The following is a 21,656-nucleotide window of genomic DNA, read 5'->3' on the forward strand; positions in this document are numbered from 1 at the left end:
TCTGTCACAACTGCTCAACTCTGCTGTGCAGGATGATAGCAGCCACACACAATACATAACTGAATGAGCACAGCTATGTGCCAATAACACTTTATTTATGGACACTGAAATATGAATTTTGTATAATTTTCAAGCGTCACAAAATATTATTCTTTTGATTTTTTTTCAACTACTTAAAAATGTAAAAATCATTGGCGGCTCAAGGGCCGTATAAGAACCGGTGACAGGCTGAATTGAGCCTCTGAACTATAGTTTGCTGACCCCTGGTTTAAATCATTTCTAAGAGTGGCTTTTTTTCTGTAGATAAAATCCATTGTGGTCTATGAATCTGTTGGATATTCTATAATTAATTAAGCATGAAATAACTGTATTTGTTGAAGAATAAGAAATGGATAAACAGTTTATTTGGGTGAATAAACACTACTAATCCACTCTTCTAGGACTGTCTTACCCAGATTTTGGTCATCTCCTCACATAAGTTCTGTTAGCACCTTTTTCCTCATCTAAGTATCTTTATCTTCCAACCTAGTGAAAAAACTGTGTCCTGCTCCTTCCTCCTTTATCAGAAGGGGGATTGTAACAAAATCTTAGGACAGAGAGAGGATAGCTTCCCAGGCTTTGGGGAAGGCAGATTCCAGTATAATGTTTTATGATTAAGTGCACAATGTGTTGCTTACGCTTTGCTTTCAAGTACTTTCAAACACGCCCTGTTGTGTGGGCCCTGGAATGAGAACTATTTTGATTGCAGGTGCTGCTAGAATTCAGGGTCATCTGTCCCCACAAGCCATAAAATTTGCTGAAAAGGCCAGGCTGGGAGATGATGCAGACAAAACATGTTATTTCATAACTTGAAGCAGAAGATTTTAAATTTCACTCAATTATAATGATAATCTCATTTCTCTTACATGATAGCAATATATGAAAATACGGAATTTGAAGAAGCACTCTTCATGGTATTACTCAGAAGAGTCCACCAAACATAGGAAAGAGGAGTAATTAACATCAAAGATGTCTACTGTAGTCCCCCTTATCCCCGCAGGATACAGATACGTTCCAAAACCCCCAGTGGATGCCTGAAACTGTGGACAGGACTGAACCCTATATATACTATGTTTTTTCCTACACATACATACCTATGATAAAGTTTAATTTATAAATTAGGCACAGTAAGAGATTAACAACAATAACTACTAATAAAGTTGGGTCATTAGTAAGTAAAATAAGGGTTACTTGAACACAAGCACTGTGCTACCTCAACAGTCGATCTGATAACAGAGATGGCTACTAACTGACTAACTGGTGGGTAACATATACAGCATGGATAGGCTGGACAAAGGGATGATTCATGTCCCGGGCAGGATGGAGCGGTTCGGTGCAAGATTTCATCAACTCATTTTGACTACTTATGAATTGTTTATTTCTGGAATTTTCCATTTAATATTTTTGGACTGTGGTTGACTGTAGGTAACTTAAACCATGGAAAGTGAAATTATGATAAGGGAAGACTACTGTATTTGACCCTAGACACACAGTAGAGAACAGGAACACTTCACTTTAGGTCTCCAGATGTTTTAAATATCCTGATGTTGGATGTCCCAGAAACCCGATCAAGAAAGGATTCAAGAGGAAAATTCTCTACATTTACGCCCCTTATTTTCTCCAAGCCTAGGAGACATGGAACAAAACCAAAACTTATTATAACCTAATTAATTACAGACTTCAATTGCCCTACCCATTTTGAAAGTAGATCTATTGGAGTGTGAAATGAAAATTTTTGAAAGACCTCTAGTACTCTGCTTCTTGAAGAATTTCCAAGTATATCAAATGCAAATAAACAGACCAAAGGAAGCCAATAGTTTTCTAACTCCTACTGTAAGTAACACAGCCTACAGATTTACTGTGAAAACCAGGGATTAAATTAAGCTTCACTTAAATTCCAAGCTGCCAGGGACAGTCTCCCGAGAAAGCAGACTTGGCTGGAAACCCTGGCATCTCACATACATGGTCCAATTCACACCAAAGACAGCCGTCCACAAAGCTGTCCTGTCTCCGCAGGAATCTCCTCCATTCTGCTGAGCTTAGGACTATCCATATAAATGAAAGTTGAGACATCAAATCACAGAAAGTTGTCAGATAAGCGCCTCCGCTTCATCTCCCACTCTTAATGGAGTCTCTGAGGGAAATGAAAATGCTGATGAGGCACACAGCTTCAAACAAAAATGATCAGAAATGAAAGAATAAACCAAGGAATCACCACTGTGGTTGCCTGGCAATCCTCTGAGCACTCGAACAGACACATTCTTTTGGGGAATGCCCAGGGCACCCCTGAATCATTCTCTTCCAGCTGTCCAGGGAGACTGATGCTGAAACCAGGGGATGGAGAGAGTCAGCAGGAGGAAGCTTCCCTGAATAACCTAGGTTTCTGCCTGCATTCGTCTGCTAGGGCTGCCGGAAAAAACCACCACAGACTGGGTGGCTTAAATAACAGAGATTTATAAGTCCGAGAGCAAGCTGTCAATATCAAGGTGTTGGCAGATTTAGTTTCTTCTGAGGCCTCTCTGCCTGGCTTGTAGATGCTGCCTTCTCGCTGTATCCTCACGTGGTCTTCCCACTGTATATCTCTGTGTCCAAATTTCTTCTTCTTATAAGGACACCAGTCATATTGGATTAGGGTTCACCTTTAATGACCTCATTTTAACTTAATTACCTCTTTAAAGACCCTATCTCCAGATACACAGTCACATTCTAAGTCACTGAGGGTTAGGACTTCAACATATGAATTTGGGGGGGCAAGGGGGTGCGGAATAGGTCAGCCCTTTACCCTGCTGTAACCACTGCATGGCGAGGCTCTATTTCCGTTTATTCTTACTAGTCCCAGAGGCTAGACTCAATAAACCTATAACTCAATTCTCATTTTTTTGAAAATCAATGGCCTAACTCGTACTGGCCCAAGAAGACTGTGTGTCCCTAGAAAGCAAGAGCCATGCCATATACTCTTCAGGCCCCATGCCACCTCCTGTATAGGAACCAATTATAATACTTGCTGACAAAGAACATCACAGCAAAGAATGCGCGAGTAGAATGTTTTAATTATTTTCTTTATTTTTTTTTTAAATTATTTTCAATGTGTTGTCAACACTTAAAAATTGGGAGCAGTCACATAAAAATCCAAATTTCTGCCTTCTCTTGAAATACTGGAAGATCAGGGAACACTGGACCCTTATTCCTGAATAGCCAAGTGGTAACTGTGTCCCCCTTTCCCCCTTTTTTACTTTTCTGTCAGATCCTGGTAGGCATTTGGGTTTGCAATCTCTATTAGACAATGGTTACTTTTTTTTTTTTTTTTTTTTTTTTTTTAAAGATTTTATTTATTTATTTTTTCCCCCCAAAGCCCCAGTAGATAGTTGTATGTCATAGCTGCACATCCTTCTAGTTGCTGTATGTGGGACTCGGCCTCAGGATGGACGGAGAAGTGGTGCCTTGGTGCGCACCCGGGATCCGAACCCAGGCCACCAGCATCAGAGCGCGCGCACTTAACCACCAAGCCACGGGGCCGGCCCGACAATGGTTACTTTGAATTTTTAAATTATCAAGTTCTTGGGGCCAGCCCAGTGGCTGCTTCGGCAGCCCGGGGTTTGCCGGTTCGGATCCTGGGTGCGGACCTACTCACTGCTCAAGCCATGCTGAGGTGGCGTCCCACACAGAAGAACTACAGCTCTACAACTATGACATACAACTACGTACTGGGGCTTTGGGGGGACAAAAGAAAAAGAGGAAGATTGGCAACAGATGTTAGCTCAGGGCCAATCTTCCTCAAAAAAAATAAATTAATTAAAAATAAAAATAAATAAATTATCAGGTTCTTTTGGGAACTGATTATTTATTGAAGATAATATCAGTTTTGCTCATTCATGACATCCAGTGACAATGTTATTGTTTCAGACTTTTCTATGTTATAAACATAATCCATTACATTCATACAAATACACACATATATACAAATATATACACATATATGTATTTTGGAAACTGTCCTCTTAATCTCTCTAATAGATTACAATTCCTACACTGTGGTCTATGGTTCAAACACCTTGATAAACGGGGGTTACAATTTGTGCTAGGTCTAAGCAAAAGAGGATGAGATATCAGTCCATAAACTAAAAAAAAAAAAAAAAGGAAGATGAGGCAAAAATAAATATTACTAATTCTGATGAGCTATCAAACCATTTTAGGAAAAAGGAAGTTACTAAAATTCTTTTGTAACTAGAAAAAATATACAGCTTGTTGATTTTTAAAAATGAAACATCAATTATTATAGATTGAAATACGTATAGATAATGGATGTCACAATGAGTTTATTCTCCAGACCACCAGTGCCTACATTCTAAAAAAAAACTGTCATCTTCCTATCTATTATTAAATTGCAGCATTCAAAATAAGACCAAAGGAGGTAAATCACCCACCACAGAGAAATGAATACAACAGTTTCCAGACAAGCCTATCAAGAGTTGAAGAGTTAAGCAGTTATTGCTATTGAAAGAATTTAGGCAAGTCATCTCCTTTGACCTATGACCCATGTCTAAGAGTTTTAATTAAGAGAAAAGCAAAATCTGCACACAGAAGTCAAAAGACATCTAAAAGGCACATTGGCTTTATCTGTGCATCAGTCATTCCTTCTAGTCCAAACAGGCAGGTCTTTCTTAGCAAACAGCTTTCCTGACTAGCAATCAGATTTTGGAGACTTCCATGACTACCTCCAGCCTTGTGGTCTGAAAAGCAAATACAGTTCAGTCCAAAGCTCATATTTAAAGCAAACAAACTGAGCATAAAGGAACACTTTCAGACACACTTCAGCAAGATGGGATTCTTTGTCCTTCAAATCACATTTGGTACATATCTGTCTTTTTCCCTTCTCTTTCTGAACTCAACATTTTAACTAACAAGCTTTCAAGGGAACGTTTGCTGGCTTAGCACATACTTTACCACTCTTCCCACAAAAATTACCTACTTCATCTGCATGCAAAGAGTACAAGAAAGACTGACAAATGAAAATTAGAAAAAAATTTAGTATTTTTAAAAACATTTAGTGGAGTTTTAAAAACTACATTAAAACATAATGAAGCAAAATGGTCCATGATCATACCAGCTTGCTCCTGATTCTTTTTTAAAAGGAAAGAAAATGAATAAATGAACATGGTTAGAAAACTCAAATAATACAGACTGTATTAACAGTATTAACAGTTCATATCATTTTAGGGAAACAATGTATATATCAGCATATATATCTTTTTTTAAAAAATTTATACAGGTTGAGGCTGGCCCAGTGGGGTAGCAGTTAAGTTACGCACTCCGCTTCGGTGGCCTGGGGTTCGCAGGTTCAGATCCCGGGCATGGATTGACACATCGCTTGTCAAGCCATGCTGTGGCGGCGTCCCATATAAAGTAGAGGAAGATGGGCACAGATGTTAGCCCAGGGCCAGTCTTCCTCAGCAAAAAGAGGAGGATTGGCAACAGATGTTAGCTCAGGGCTAATCTTCCTCAGGAAAAAAAGAAAAAAAGAAAAAAATTTATACAGAAGGGAATGGTATTCACATGATTCTGCAAAATATTTTTTCATTTTATGTAGATACACCACCTACATATATGTATATGTATATAAGTATGTGTCTATATATATAAATAATATAATTCCAAATTAGCACACGTACAGAGCTGCTTCATTCTTTACAAACGTGCTATTATATAACATGTAGAAATACCCTGGCATAGTTTTAAGTGAACCTATTTATGAAATTACTGGTGATTTTATGTTTTGAAATATATTGCCAAGTTGTTCTCCAATGGTGTCTATTTTAGAAGATAATTTAATCTCAAACAGTAGTCCCTTTTCTGCACGTGTTACAAGTATTACAACTCACCTGCTTTGTCTCAAGCTGCATCACAGAACTGTCAGACAACCAACCCACAGCAGACCAGGTCAATCTCTTCTAGACAACACAGACTATGAACCAAACCAGAGACATCTTATAGCGAAACTGGAGGCTGGCAATCACAGCTTTGTAAAGGGTTTGTTCGGCGTGGCTGGCCTTTTATTTTTTTCTACACTCTTTGTCTAAGATACAACTGCAGGAGAAGGGGTGGGAGGTCGGGGGATTATCATCTGCTGGATACTTGTCTTAGTCCATTCAGGCTGCTAAAACAAAATATCACACACTGGGTGGCTTATAAACAACAGAAATTTATTTCTCACAGTTCTGGACGCTGGGAAGTCCAAGATCAAAGTGCCAGCATGGTCACTTTCTGGTGAGGGCCCTCTTACTGGTTCATAGCTAGCCTTCTCGCTGTGTCCTCACATGGTGGAAGGGGCTAGTGATCTCTCTGAACCTCTTTTTAAACGCACTAATCCCATTCATGAGGGCTCTACCCTCATGAGTTAAGCACCCCCCAAAGTCACTACCTCCTCATACTGTCATCTTTAGGAGTTAGGATTTCAACATAGGAATTTTTGGGGGAAACATTCATTTAAACCACAGCAGTACTTAACTAAGAATACTAGCAGTTGAAATATTAGGAAAACAGTGGATAGACCAGAGCCTCAAACCATCATAGAGTTGAACACCTTGGTCCCTCCCCATTGTCAAATTCTAGCGAGCTCCCACGGCAGTCAACGCAGAAAAAGCTCGAAATCCCCAAACAAGGAGTGCAGAGTGGGGATGGGGACAGTCAGATGCAGAGTGGGGATGGGGACAGTCAGAAATGTCCTAGGCTTACCTTCTTCCTTCCTTCTCTAAGTAGCTGCTAGGAGTATCTGATTCTCCCAGCAACCAGATACCTCTGGGTAACTCGCATCAAGTTGATGGAGCACATGGCTGGGCCACACGCCTTGGCTGTGAAACCTAGGACGTACTTCCCAGACATGCCCTGCATTTTATTTCCACCTGTGAGGGTCTGAATAAGTACTTTTCTCAGATAGAAGGGCTTGAAAACCCCCATCCACTGACAATCTCCTACCTCCTACTTGTTTATCAAAAATAACAAAATGCCACTTCTCCAGATTAATCTATATCCATATTAACCACTCTCTCCTTGAAAACCCAGAGCATTCTACTCATACATTACTTTGGGCCTTTATTATCTCATTAGTTATAAGAATAATAAAAGATATATAAAGAGAAATATAGGGCCGGCCCCGTGGCTTAGCGGTTAAGTGTGCGCGCTCTGCTACTGGCAGCCCGGGTTCGGATCCCGGGCGCGCACCAACACACCGCTTCTCCGGCCATGCTGAGGCCGCGTCCCACATACAGCAACTAGAAGGATGTGCAGCTATGACATACAACTATCTACTGGGGCTTTGGGGGAAAAATAAATAAATAAAATTATTTTTTAAAAAAAGAGAAATATATAGAGAGAGTTTTCTATAGATCAATCTATAGGCAGCGCTTTTATTTATACAGGTATAAAATGGAGTTTGAGAAAAAAGTTTAGATTCAAACTTAAATTAGTAGATGTGAGACTTGGATAAAACCATGTGATCTCTCCAATCCTCAGCTCCATCTATAAAATAGGGTAATAGTGTCTCTCATAGTATTGTTGTGAGGATCAAATGAAGTTCTTTCCCCCCACCCCATCAAAAGCTGAGAAAGTGCTTAAGTACTTAGCATTCTGGACAGGCTCCATAAAACATGAGCTCTCCCAGAAGGGCTTGTATTCTGGCTGTCTCTCCCCCAGGATATTTCACTTTATTCCCTCCAACAACTACCAAAGTAGCCTTCCATATAGGATACTGTTAATAAGTGCACTTGGAATTTGACTGAATTGCACCAAACCAAGTAAAATTAATTCAGCATCTCTTATCAATCATAAATTAATGCCTGCTCAAGATCAGTGGTCATTTTTAATCCAATTTTAGAATCATCAAGGGCCTAAAGTCATGGCCGGAACTCCAGACTTTTTCCGTCTGAGGTTAGTCTTTGGTCAAGTCACTAATCACCCTCTTACTTTTCTAGGCACTGTCACGCTTTAACAGAAAAGAACCACAGCACTAACAAACGATCTGCAACCTGAAGTCTTCAAGAAAATCCCCCTGTGAAACCAAGCACGGAACAGTTACTAAGATTCTAAAATCTGTCTCCAAAGGCCTCAGCTGCATGATGATTGCAGGAAAAGCTGTTTTCTTTCCTTCTTAAAAAGGGTATGCTAGGAAATTGCTCTGTGCAATTTCCTAAGGCAAGCTAGACTGATGTTGACGTTCATTTTTTAAATAAATTACTGGGCTTGGATACCATCTATGTCAAAACATCCAATAGACTCTTTTTGTTTATGAATGAAGCTGGGGATCAATGCTTATTTGAGCAGATGATAATCAATGTGGAAATTTCAGAAGTTCTGAACAGTTATTGCGCCATGAATATACATCTTATTTGGACAGTATAATCAAATTAAATGTTTTATTCATTACAGGTCACTACGGGCCTAAGAAACTACTGTTTGTTCTTTTATCAGTAATGACATTAAAATAAATAACAATTGACTATATGTCACTCAAGTACAGTATCTGAAGGCTTTTAAAAATAAAATCTAATACTTCACAGATTATTTAACATAAAAAATATAAAGATGAGAAAAAAATAAAAAAAAGTAATATTCCAAACTCATATTAATATATGTATCACAAACATCCACATTGTAGATTTACACAAAAATGTGGTTTCTCCTAATGAAAGCAAGCTGCAGACACTCTATTCTTGTATCGGCTCACTGGATGTGACAAAGTTGATCTGATTTTGCTTCATCTGCCACCAAATGACTATAAATAGGCTGGAGACTTCACAAATGTAATTGTACCACAACTCGAACTTCAGGGGCTCAACCATTTGAACCCCTAACGTCAGTCAGCACAAGGCTCTATTCAAAGTAAAGGGCAGTCAAGAAGTCACCGTCACCCTGCCATATTTTGTTTCAGCTCCCTAAGAAAAACAAGACCAACAAGACCAAAATCTCCTAGAACATTATACTACACTCCCTATACGGTCATTCATCATTCTGCGAATAGGTCACAAAGATTTTTAAAAGAGCACCAAAGAGAAAGAAAAGATTTAAAGGAGTGACTAGGTTAAAAGATTTGTAATACCCACTTTCAGGGTCCTAGAGATATAAATGAAAGCTTATCTATGGCTTTTTCTTTTAAATGAACAATAAAAAGAATAATTCCATGTTGCTCTACTGGATGCATCTTTATGAAGTAACATTATCAGCCAAAGGACCACCAAGGAAAGCAAAGGGACCAGGTAACAAACATGTCAGTTCCCCTCAAGCTGCTCTACCCAGGTTGAAAGGAGAAGATTACAAAGAGCAGGAAGCAGATAAGCCATCCGGGAGAACTGAGCCCTCCGGGAAGCGGGAGGCATGGCTTGACCTACTAATGGAACTGCAGAAAACATGTTCTAAACCTAATAGTGTGATTTTAATACCCGATTAAAGCCTAGTGGCAGAAATCAGCTTTTAGCTATATGCCAGAGAAGGGAAATGTCTCTGAATTTCACCAGGACCAAATTTATACATTTTCTCACATTAAAAATAAAAGTCATTCCTCAAACAAAATAACTTTACTAGAAAACAAAATAAAAGAAAATGGCCACCTAGAATTCAAACATCAAAATAAAGTACTGACTTTTTTTTTCCCTTTCAATCTTTATGCATTCACAATTTTTACAGAGTTGTAACTAAAAAAGAGACAGAAATGTGCAGTCTTCACATTTCCAATATAATTATTTTAATGTCTTCACAGTAGTCTATTGAGAACCATACTAATATAAAGACAAAATAGCACAGTTAAGTATAAAAATGCAGCTAGTATTTTAATATAATGAAAATGTCCAATTTTCATAAAACACAAAACCATACTATATTCCAACACAAGACATTTTAATTCAAAGATTTTCCATTTAGTAAAATAATAGTTTTGTGAAATTTATCTTTTTCTGTATAAAAGACCCAATTCATATAACCGTTAATGAAAATTCTCAAAATTCTTGAAATAATATACCAAACTTGTAAATCTGTCAGTCAGTAGTTATTGGTAATGATTAAGACAGAGGTAATGAAAAATTTTAAACTTAATCCATTTTATTCAAATGGATAATGGGCATAAAAATGCTTACCACTTTATGAAAAACAAACTATTTTTTGATTTATAGTAACATGTACTACATAGGAGAAAAATCTTAGTGGCCTCTGGTTAGTCCAAGAGTACGTAGCAACATCAAAATCACGAGCTATGGAAGAAAAAACTGATAAATTGAACTTTATTACAATTAAAACTTTTGAGCTTCAACAGACACTATTAAGAAAGCAAAAAGAGGGGCCAGCCCAGTGGCATAGTGGTTAAGTTCGTGCACTCCATTTCAGTGGCCTAGGGTTCGCAGGTTCACATCCCGGGCGTGGACCTACACACTGCTCATCAAGCAATGCTGTGGTGGCATCCCATATACAAAATAGAGGAAGAGAGGCACAGATGTTAGCTCAGGGCTAATCTTCCTCAGCAAAAAAAGAAATAAATAAATAATAAAGGAAAGCAAAAAGACAAGCCAAAGACTGGAAGAAAATACATGCAGATCATACATCCAATAAGGGACTTATAGACAAATAACCCAATATAAAAATACGCAAAGGATTTGAATAGGCATTTCCCCAAAGAAGATATAGGAGTGGCCAAGAAGCTCACTGTGAATAATTAGCTCAATTACAAGGAGATAAATTTCATAATTACCATCTTTTGTCCTTTTCAAAAAGCTACATAATAGGATGATTTCATTAGAAACTCCAAAGCACATTACTTTGTATTTCTCATATCACAGTAAAGTTTTCAAATCACTGTAAAAGCTAATGATAACAACATCCAGATTGGACAAGAAATACAACTACCTCTATTCACAGATGACATAATCTGGTATATAGAAAATCCTAAGGAAGTCACATACACAATAAAAAAACCATCAGTACTGATAAACAAGTTCAATAAGGTAGAAGAAAGCAAGAGCAATATACAAAAATCAATTGTGTTTCTATCCAACAATGAACACTCTGAAAATGAAATTTAAAAAATGATTCCATTTATAAAGGCATCGAAAAGAAGAAAATACTTAGGAATAAATTTAACAAAGAAGTATAAGCTTTATTCCCTGAAAACAACAATATAGTGTTGAAAGAAATTAAATATGACGTAAATCAATGAAAACACACCCATGTTCATGGCTCAGAACTCTTGATATTGGTAAGATGGCAATAATTCTCAAACTGATCTACAGATTCAACACAATCCCTATCAAAAGGCTGGTTCAACATTCAAAAGTCAATTAATATAATCCATCATATCAATAAGCCAAAAAGGAAAAAATCATATGATCATATGAATAGATGTAGAAAAAGCATCTGATAAAAATCCAATATCCATTTATGATAAAAACTCTCAGCAAACTAGGAATAGAGGGGAACTTCCTTAATTTGAAAAAAAAAATCTACACAAAACCTACAGCTAATATTATACTTAATGGTAAGAAACTAGATGCTTTCTCACCAAGATGAAGAACAAGGCAAGGATGTCACTTCTCACCACTCCCATTCAACATCATACTGGAAGTCCTAGCTAGTGAGATAAGACAAGAAAATAAAAGGCATACAAGGGGCCAGCCTGGTGGCATGGTGGTTGAGTTCGTGTGCTCTGCATCGGTGGCCCACGGTTTGTGGGTTTGGATCCTGCATGCAGACCAACACACTGCTCATCAAGCCATGCTGTAGTGGTGACCCACATACAAAATAGAGGAAGACTGGCAATGTTAGCTCAGGGCCAATCTTCCTCACTGAAAAAAAAAAAAGGCATACAAACTAGAAGGAAGAAATAAAATTGTCTTTTCCTGGAACTAATAAGCATTATAGCAAGTTTGTGGATACAGAGTTAATATACAAAAGTCACTTGCTTTCTTACACATTAGTCATAAACAATTGGTATTTGAAATTAAAAACACAATGCTATTTATATTAGCACCAAAATAAATGGAATACTTAGATATAAATCTAACAAAATATGTACAAGATCCATATGAGGAAATCTACAAAACTCCAATGAAAGAAATCAAAGATCTAAATAAATACAGTTATTCCACGTACATGGATAGGAAGACTCAATATTGTCAAGATGTCAGTTCTTCCCAACCTGACCTATAGATTCAACACAATCTCAATCAAAATCCTAGCAAGTTATTTTGTGGACATTGATAAACTGATTCGGAAGTTTGCATGGAAACGCAAAAAGCCCAGGATAGCCAATAAATATTGAAGGAGAAGAATAAGGTTGGAGGACTAACACTACTTGACTTGAAGATTTACTATAAGCTACAGTAATCAAGACAGTGTGGTATTGGTGAAAGAGACAAATAGATCAATGGAACAGAAGAGAGAGCCCAGAAATAGACCCACACAAATACAGTCAATTGATCTTTGACAAAGGAGCAAAGGCCATTCAACGAAGAAAGAATAGTGATTCCAACAAATGGTGCTAGAATAACTGGACATCACATACAAAAAATGAATCTAGACAAAGATCTTACACTTTTCACAAAAATTAACTCAAAATAGATCATAGACCTAAAAGTAAAATGCAAAACTATAAAACTTCTGGATGATAACATAGGAGAAAACTTAGATGACCCTCGGTTGGCAATGACTTTTTAGATACGACATCAATGATCCATGAAAGAAATAATTGATACGCTGAACTTCATTAAAATTAAAAACCTCTGCTTTGAGAAAGACATTGTCAAGAGAATGGAAAGACAAGCCACAGAACTGGGAGAAAATATCTGCAAAAGACTTATTTGATCAAGGACTGGTATCCACAATATACAAAGATAAAACTCAACATTAAGAAAAGGCACAATTCAATTAAAAAATTGGCAAAAGATCTGAACAGACACATCACCAAAGAAGATTTACATAAATAGCAAACAAGCATATAAAAAGATGCTCAACATCATACATCATTAGGGAACCGCAAATAAAAAGAACAATGAGATACCACTACACACATATTAGAATGGCTAAAATCCAAAAGAATGACAACACCAAATGCTGGGAAGGATGTGGAGAAACAGGAACTCTCATTCATTGCCAGTGGGAATGCAAAATGGTAAAAACACTTTGGAAAACAGTTAGTTTCTTACAAAACTAAACATACTCTTACCATACAATCCAGCAATCATGCTCCTTGGCATTTACCCAAAGGAACTGAAAACTTATGCCTACACAAAAACCTGCACGCAAACGTTTATAGCAGCTTTATTCACAATTGCCAAAACTTAGAAGCAACCAAGATGTCCTTCTGTAGGTAAATAAATAAATAAACTATGGCACATTCATACAATAGAATATTACTCATCACTAAAAAGAAAAGAGCTATCAAGTCATAAAAAGATATGGAGGAAACTTAAATGCATATTGTAAAGTGAAAGAAGCCAATCTGAAAAGGCTTCATCCTGTATGATTCCAACTATATGAAATTCTGGAAAGGTAAAACTATAGAGACTGTAAAAGGATCAGTGGTGGCCAGGAATTCAGGGGGAAGGAAGGAGAGATGAATAGTTAGAACACAGGAGACTTTTAGGGCAGTGAAACTATTCTGTAGGATACTGTCATGGTAGATACATATCATTTTATATTTGTCAAAGCCCATACAATGTACAACACAAACAGTGAACCCTAATGCAGACTACGTTAATAATAATGTATCGATCACTTTGGCTAACCAACTGTAACAAATGTACCACACTAATGCAAGATGTTAATAACAGGGAAAACTCTGGGGTGGGGGTGGGGGGGAACTCTGTACTTGCTGCTCAATTTTTCTATAATCCAAAACTGCTCCCCCAAAATAAAGTCTATTAATTTTTTTAAAAAGCAAACAATGTCAATTACAAAAAATAAAGTAATAATCATAAAGTCTAACATTAAGAAAAGGAAACCTTTAAAATTCATGATGCACTCGGAATTCTGCTCACAACAGAAAGCCAATTGAGGTTTTGGTGAGAAGAGCAGCTGTTACCCTGTGGTGTTAAAATAAACTCTGGACAGCTTTCTGATAACCTCTCATTCGGCTGCTCCCAAAACAATTGTGTTTACAGTAAATACCAAGATTCTACTACTGGTAAAGCTCTGAAATTATCTTCCTTATCTGCAATTAACTATAGGCTCTGCAAAGCCTCCCTTTCGTTCAGACTCAAAAAGCAAGTAATTGAATTAAATATATTTTTTTAATGTTCCTGAAGACTACATTCTATTTCTTCTTTGTTAAATAACAGCTCTCTCTGCTAGTCTCTCCAGCCTCCAGCAGAATTCATAATTCCATCTCTTCTACTCCCACAGAACTTTTAGTTCTTACCTCCAGCAACACATTTTTCACACTGTGGTCAGCTAGCCAAATACTGATCTGGCCTGTCCCCTACCCTGTGAGCCCCTGAGGACAGGACTGGGCCACAGTCATTTCATGCTAAGACCTCACCCCCAAAAGGCATTACCAGTCAGGATGTTTTGGGATGTAAATGACAGATACCTAATTCAAACTAACTGGCTAACCTGCCTGGAAAGTGAAACTGGAGTTACTGGCTTTGGGTGTTGCTGAATCCAGGGCCATATGGGGTGGGGGTGGAGGGGCATGTATGTGTGCATGTGTCCCCCTCACTCTCCATCTCTTTTCCTCCATCTCCCTGCTCTGATTTCCTCTGCGTTGACTTCACTCTCAGAAAGGCTTTCCCTAAGTGGTAGCAAAGATGGTCACTAGGAGCTCCATCTTAACAAACCCACAAAAAGGAAAAACCTGTTTGCAACAGTTTCAGTGAAAATGCTGGGGCTCCTCCATAAACTGATCCTGTGACCCTGACTAGCCAAGCTTATGTCACATGCCCAATACAGAGGCAGTGAGGTCACCTCCAACAACACAGGCTGAAAACAAAGCAAGGGTGACTGCCCATGGAAAATCTGGGTGATTTATTAAAAGGAGGAGGAAAAGGACGCCGGGTGGGCAAAGTCAACAGACGTTCCCTACTTCCCAGATTCTCAAGACTGCTGACTTGCTCCCTTCTAGTATTTATTAACCGCTTATTATGTATAACGCTGAGTTATCCACTGAATATCCAATAAAAGTATTTGCAGTGCCTGTCCCTGTACAATATACTTTCTCAAAATGAATTATTTTCCACCTTAACGGCCACATCTGAGCCTGTGTATGCAGTTTCACTCTCCCAGTCCACAGTGAGGCTATTTGGCATTTATTTATACTCCTATTATTTTCAGGACATTTCTTCTCCTTTGTCCTATATGAGTATCTTAACACCAAATGCACACACTGATGAAAATAAATGTGTTGCTAGCTTTTGTTTTGGGGCAGATAAAAGTAAAAACTTGCCAAGCAAACCAAAGGAGCACAGACAGAAGTGCCCCCGCAAAAATGGTAGGTCTCCATAATCCACCCTTCATAGTGTGAAAAGACAAATGAGGGCAAGTCTCTGAACTTGACATTGTGCGTCAGCTAGCAGAATACTGGTCTGGTCTGTCCCCTATCCCGTAAACCCCTGAGGACAGGACTGGGCCACAGTTATTTCATGCTAAGACCTCACACCTTAAATGCATAACCCATCAGGATGTTTTTGGATGTAAGTGACAGACACCGAATTCTAACTAACTAGCTAACTTGCCAGTACAAGTCCACGCTTTCTCAAGGACACTGCTTTCTCTCTAAAATAAAGCCAAGATCTGGCCGGCCCTGTGGCTTGGTGGTTAAGTGCGCGCGCTGCGATGCTGGTGGCCCGGGTTCGGATCCCGGGTGCGCATCGGGGCACTGCTTCTCCGTTCATCCTGGGGCCGAGTCCCACATACAGCAACTAGAAGGATGTGCAGCTACGACATACAACTATCCACTGGGGCTTTGGGGGGAAAAAATAAAATAAATAAAATCTTTAAAAAAATAAATAAATAAAATAAAATAAAATTTAAAAAAATAATAATAATAAAATAAAATAAAATAAAGCCAAGATCATTGAGTTTGTTATGGGTGGCCTCTGGTTGTGGCTTCTTACATATTTGTGCTTAAGATCTTCCTCTTTTCTCTGACAGAAGAGAAGATGAGAGAGAGGATGGAACAGAGGAGAAGGAGGAAGAGAAAGAAAGGAAGACAACAATACACTGTACACAGAAGTTTGTCAGGATACATCTGGCCTTTATACGCTGCTAGGAATCTCTCAGATAACTGGGAATGATTATTTGGGGTTGTCTCAAAAACACTTTACGGAATGAACAAAACAACTTTTCCCTCTCTGACCCAATTCACTTTATCCGGCCTCTCTTATCTTATACCAACCTGATTTTGCTTAAGGTATCGTCTGTCTCAGGCTTTCACAGCAGCTTTCTTTTATGGATTTTCCATCCAGCAAATGTTTCTGTTCCACGGCTGGGCAGATCCGACCACAGCATGCTTGGCTACAGACGCAGCGGCTCACCCACAGCAGCTCCAACCTGGAGGGGCAGAGGCCAGAAGCCATTATAGAGATTCATGTTCACAAACTCTCTCTGTCAAGAGTATGTGTTTGGCAAGATAACCCCAAAAATCTTCCAAATGTTCAAAATCATTAAAGAACAGAGACAACAGCTTATAAGGTGTCCTAAAGACAAGTTTGGGCTATTCTGAGGAGAGGACTGAAATATTTAATTATTATTGAAAAGGTGTGGCCAAACAATTATGCTCTGTTTGTGGAAAATTCAAAAGCCAGATGTTTAATTAACCACAGAAAACACGAGCTACAACTAAAATTTCATGAACACACTGATCTGCCCTGTGGAAAACCACAGGAATGTTCTGGCAAGGCTCCGTCTGAATTCTTGGGACACAGAGGGCTGGAATTATCCCCCTTAGGAACTTGAACAGAAAATGAACTTGCTCAATATGTTTAAAAAAGTAAAATGAAACCCAGATGTAATCTCAATCAAATACAAAAACATTTCAGGACTTCAAACGGCACCACCAAAAGACACATAAGGGGAAGGTCATACGAAAAATTCCAATGTGGTTCAGGATTTAGAATGTATTCTCAATGCAAAGGGAATAGTGTAACAGAAAATTTTATACGCTAAATAATCCGAAGGGGAAACTAATCATCTTTCATTTCCTAATAGAGGAAAATGATATATGAAACACATATTCAACAAGTGAATCATAAATATTATCAAATGTATAATATATTCGGGCAAAAGGAATCTCTTAACTACCCTAATTCATGCCAAACCTGTGGCCTGGCCCGCACTAGCTACTATGCCTCAGCTTGAGGAATCAAGGCATCCAGAAAAACCGTGTTAAAATAACTTATACTCACGGATATTGCAGCTAGCAATTCTGGCACAGAAAACTCAAATGAGGGAATCTTACAAAAGCAATTGGTGAATAATTGAGAACCAACAGATTAAAAAGTCTTTGTTTGTTAATTATAGTAATAGTTATGACAACATCTATATATGCTAAATATTGAAAGCCTATTCAAGAAGGAACAGAACAAATGTTATTTTCAGACACTGGGTCCACGATTCTATTTCTGTAAGTCAAAACAGACCCCGTCACAAGTGTGCCAAGCATAATATTACATTAATCTCTACCTTCATTTGAAACCTCAGTCCCAAAAATCATCTCCAAAGGAACACAGCAGGAAAAAAGGCAAGATATCATGTTATATATGTATGGTATAATCCCAATTTTGTCCTACAAATCGAGTGTATATAATCTAAAGACACCAAAGTATGAACAATAGCTACTTCTGGGTCACGGAATTAGAAGATATTTATGTTTCCTTCTTGGTGTTTTCCAAAGTTTCTACAATTAATATGTTTTGCTTGTAGAATTAGAATATTTTTAAATAAGGTTTTCCTTAAATAGTATGAGAATACAAATCAGAAATGGGATGTATACTATATTAGCCTGATCTGTGGGTTTCCTCTTATGTGAATAATAAGAGCTAATAAATTAAGAAGTCTTCCTTTATCTGACTCAGTAATTCCTAATTTAGAAGCTCAAAACCCAAGTGTCCAATAACACTTCCAGGGCTGAACAATAGTTCTTTCCCAGAGCTAAGAAATTTTTGTTATTCTACAAACTTGCCACAAAGAGACAAAAATAGACCATAGCTATTTCCCTCCCTTAACCAATGCATCCAAACTTCTCCGTCACTGGCCACGCCAGAGAATTATGGCTTAATTAAAAAGAGCGCCTCCTGATGTTACTTACAATGTCACAGGAGCAAGGCCCTTAAGTGAACACTGCCACACTTCATCTCTGATACTCTTAGCATCACAGAAAACATAAAACACAATGGCAGAATCTTAATGCTGGGGTACTTGACGATCCGTCACTCCAAGAAGCCCAACCCTCTCAGTTTACAAATAAGGACACAGACGCCCAGAGAGGTCAAATGTCTTTTCCAAGGCCACACAGCTGGTGGAGCAGGGATGACAGTCTAGATCGCCTGTCTTCACTTTGACCAGGCGCTCTTTCCACTACTACAACATCTCAGCACGCACTTGACGAAATTTGTTTGTATGAACCACACGCACGTGTTAAATTCATATCAGCAAAACTAGAAGAACAAGACAGAAATTTGTTCCACCAAAAATGAAACGCATGCAGGAAAAAAAGCAAAGACTCAACTGCAGGCTAAAAGAGACGTGACTCTGCGCAGAACACGTTCAACCAGAGACACAATGGCTGCAGTGTGCTCAGGCAGCAGGTGTCCTGACCAGAAACTGCCCATCACACCGACAGTTTTCTGGTCCTAGTACTCACCCTGTTGATACCAGCACAGCCCCACAGCTCAAAGCAGGACAAAAGCTTTTCAACAAGGTAAAACCATACTTGCACCGAGCCACCCGTAAGAGACAGAAAAGGATGCATGCTCACCCCAGTGCTGGACACAAGTGATTTATGGCGTCAAGTCCTGGCCTTTTCCTTCCAAAACGACCCAAGTCTTAGGGAAGAGACATTAGTGGTTTCAAAATTAAGAAAACAACAGTCACTAAGAACTAAAATAAAATAAAATAATCCTCATGCTTCACATCTTAACGTTGGCTCCAACCTTAGAGAGTGAGCAGGATATTTTTCTTCTTCTAAATGATTCATTTGAAATATTGCTCACCTCCACTTCTTTCTTAGTGTCTACCCACAGCGTCCCCACCACACCAATCAGAAACCTAAGATTCTCACAAAAGGTGAGTAGCCTGAAAAGCAAGGGGAGAGAAGAGGACAGATGGCAATGACAAACTCAAATGCTCCCTGAAAAGCCTTTGTCGAGCTCACTTCTCGTCACTCTTTGCCTACTGTGCAGCAGGACAACAAAGGCATGAACTGTGAAGCTGCTAGTAAAAAAAGCCACATCGAGGGATGATGTGATCTCGCTTTGTAAGAGCAGAACAAACACAACGGCTCTGTCCCGCCTCATCTGAGAAGTCAGCCACCCGACAAAAAAAAGAAAATGCGTTTTTTTCCACCCAAAACTACTCCTAAAGTCTCCACCATATTTTCATGGCTGGATCCTGGAGGAAAGACAATATTGGCAGTTTATTTACTCCCTTCTAGGCCTCAGTTCTAATACTAAAGGTTCATGTCCACAGCGGGCAAAAGGAATTAGATTCTTGTTGCTATTTCACAATGAAATCCAAGTATTGTGGGTGAGTATTGGTCAAGTAACTCTTCAAAGCCATTTGTAAGGTAATGATAGTAAGTTTGAATGTAGCAGTCTGGTGGAATGAACTCTGACCTACTAATCACACAATCTTGCTGAAGTCACCAAATTATTTTCTCAATAGAGACGAAACAGAAATTAGCATTAGATCTGATCATAGATGTTAAAATCCTTTCTTACTTGGAACCTTGTCTGTGTGCTGTTTGGTTTTTAGTTTCAGTAAATGCTTTTGGCAAAATGTGCACCCAGATAGTGCCACTATTTCAGAATTTTAAACGTTTGGCCAGCATTTTATTTTTCCTATTCTAACATCATAGGAAGGTTTCTCCTTCTTGAGCCTGATTCCAGAAATATCAGCCAAGCCAATTCAACACTTTGGAAATTTCTATCTCAAAATGACCAGGAGGACCAGGCAAAAATATGCTGCAGAACATCGCTCTCATTGCTTTGGAATTTGATTTTAAAAACTTAGATTCACAATATTGATAGATTTACATCTTAAAATGTTTGAGAGAGGAGAGTATAAATTGTTTGAAATCTTTTTTTTTGTTTTTCAGAAAGAATCTACGAGGGCCCGGCCCCGTGGCCCAGTGGTTCAAGTTCCTCGTGCTCCGCTTCGGCGGCCCGGGGTTCACAGGTTTGGATCCCAGGCACAGACCTACTTCACTCACCAGCCATGCTGTGGCAGTGTCCCACATACAAAAAAAATAGAGGAAGACTGGCACAGATGTTAGCTCAGGGGTAATCTTCCTCAAGCAAAAAGAAAAGAAGAAGATTGGCAACAGGTGTTAGCTCAAGGCAAATCTTCCTCAGCAAAAAGAAAAAAAAAAAGAATCTATGATAGGTACTCATCACAGGCAACCGAAAAGAATCTATTATGAATAACCCAAATTGGCACCCAACAAATTTTGTGGCTGATGATAAAGACAATATGGCAATTTGGAAAAGGTTTCACATAATAACTTCCCCTGTGATGCTCTCAAGAGGGTTTCAACTGGAAGGTAGACAGGGGGAATTTATGCTTACTAAAGTTTTAAAGGTTGTTCTGGAAAGAATAAGGGAAGACGAAATTAGCAGATTTTGAGGTTATGATCCCAGCTCTGCTGCTTATGACCCAAGGCTTTCTGGGATAACTAATTTATTCTCTTTAACCTTTGCTCCATCATTTGTTAAACTGGGATGCCACTATCAGCCAACTTCACGGGATTGTCAAGGGATGAAACTAAATATGAAAGCATTATAGAAATTTATAAAGCACTATGTATTCATTCAGCAAATATTTACTAAGACACTACTATGCTGCCAGATACGGCACTGTAGATACAGCCATGAACAAGAGACCCAGTCCCTTCCTGCAATGACCTAGGTTAAGGGACACAGTGTGATCTGTGAGAGGCACAGGGGGCTATGGGAACATGTAGGCAGCCTCTAATCCCAATACCAGACAAATATCAGGTATTGTCACCTTTACAAGCCCTTGAGGAAGTTTCTCAGGGAAAAGTGGTAAATGTGGTTTTTAGGTTTAACTGCCTGTTAGCTCATTCATTTAGTATATTTTTATTGAACACTCACTATGTGCTAGGCACTTTTCTAGGTGCTGGAGATGTAGCACTGAACACAGTTTCTGCCCTAACAGAAACTCAGAGATGACATTTCAGTCACTCCTCAACCACATGAAATGCAAAATACATGAACTAAATAGATTTATGCAGCCAAGCTGCTTCTGCTGCAATACAACAATTTTTTAACCAAAATATCCACACACAGAAGTTAAAAGGAATATTCTAATTGATCTAAATATAGTAACATTTTATTTCTTATTTTAATCTCCAGGCCACATTTTACAATATACCAAATAACTGTCATCATACGAAAGGCACCCTTGGGTTT

The 21,656-nt window shown here is 38.5% G+C and overlaps 1 protein-coding gene across 15 annotated transcripts in view; it reads right to left on the reverse strand.

The window, feature by feature from the left end:
- APBB2 (amyloid beta precursor protein binding family B member 2) overlaps positions 1-21,656 on the reverse strand; it is a 367,521-nt gene that overhangs the window by 279,876 nt on the left and 65,989 nt on the right. For all 15 annotated transcript variants that reach the window (XM_087434241.1, XM_087434240.1, XM_014786909.2 and 12 more), the window contains exon 2: positions 16,406-16,560. The gene's annotated coding sequence lies outside the window, so the exon portion shown is untranslated. The remainder of the gene's footprint in view (positions 1-16,405; positions 16,561-21,656) is intronic.

Source organism: Ceratotherium simum, chromosome 8, assembly GCF_057802395.1.
Source record: "Ceratotherium simum simum isolate JZ-2026a chromosome 8, ASM5780239v1, whole genome shotgun sequence".
NCBI lineage: Eukaryota > Metazoa > Chordata > Mammalia > Perissodactyla > Rhinocerotidae > Ceratotherium > Ceratotherium simum.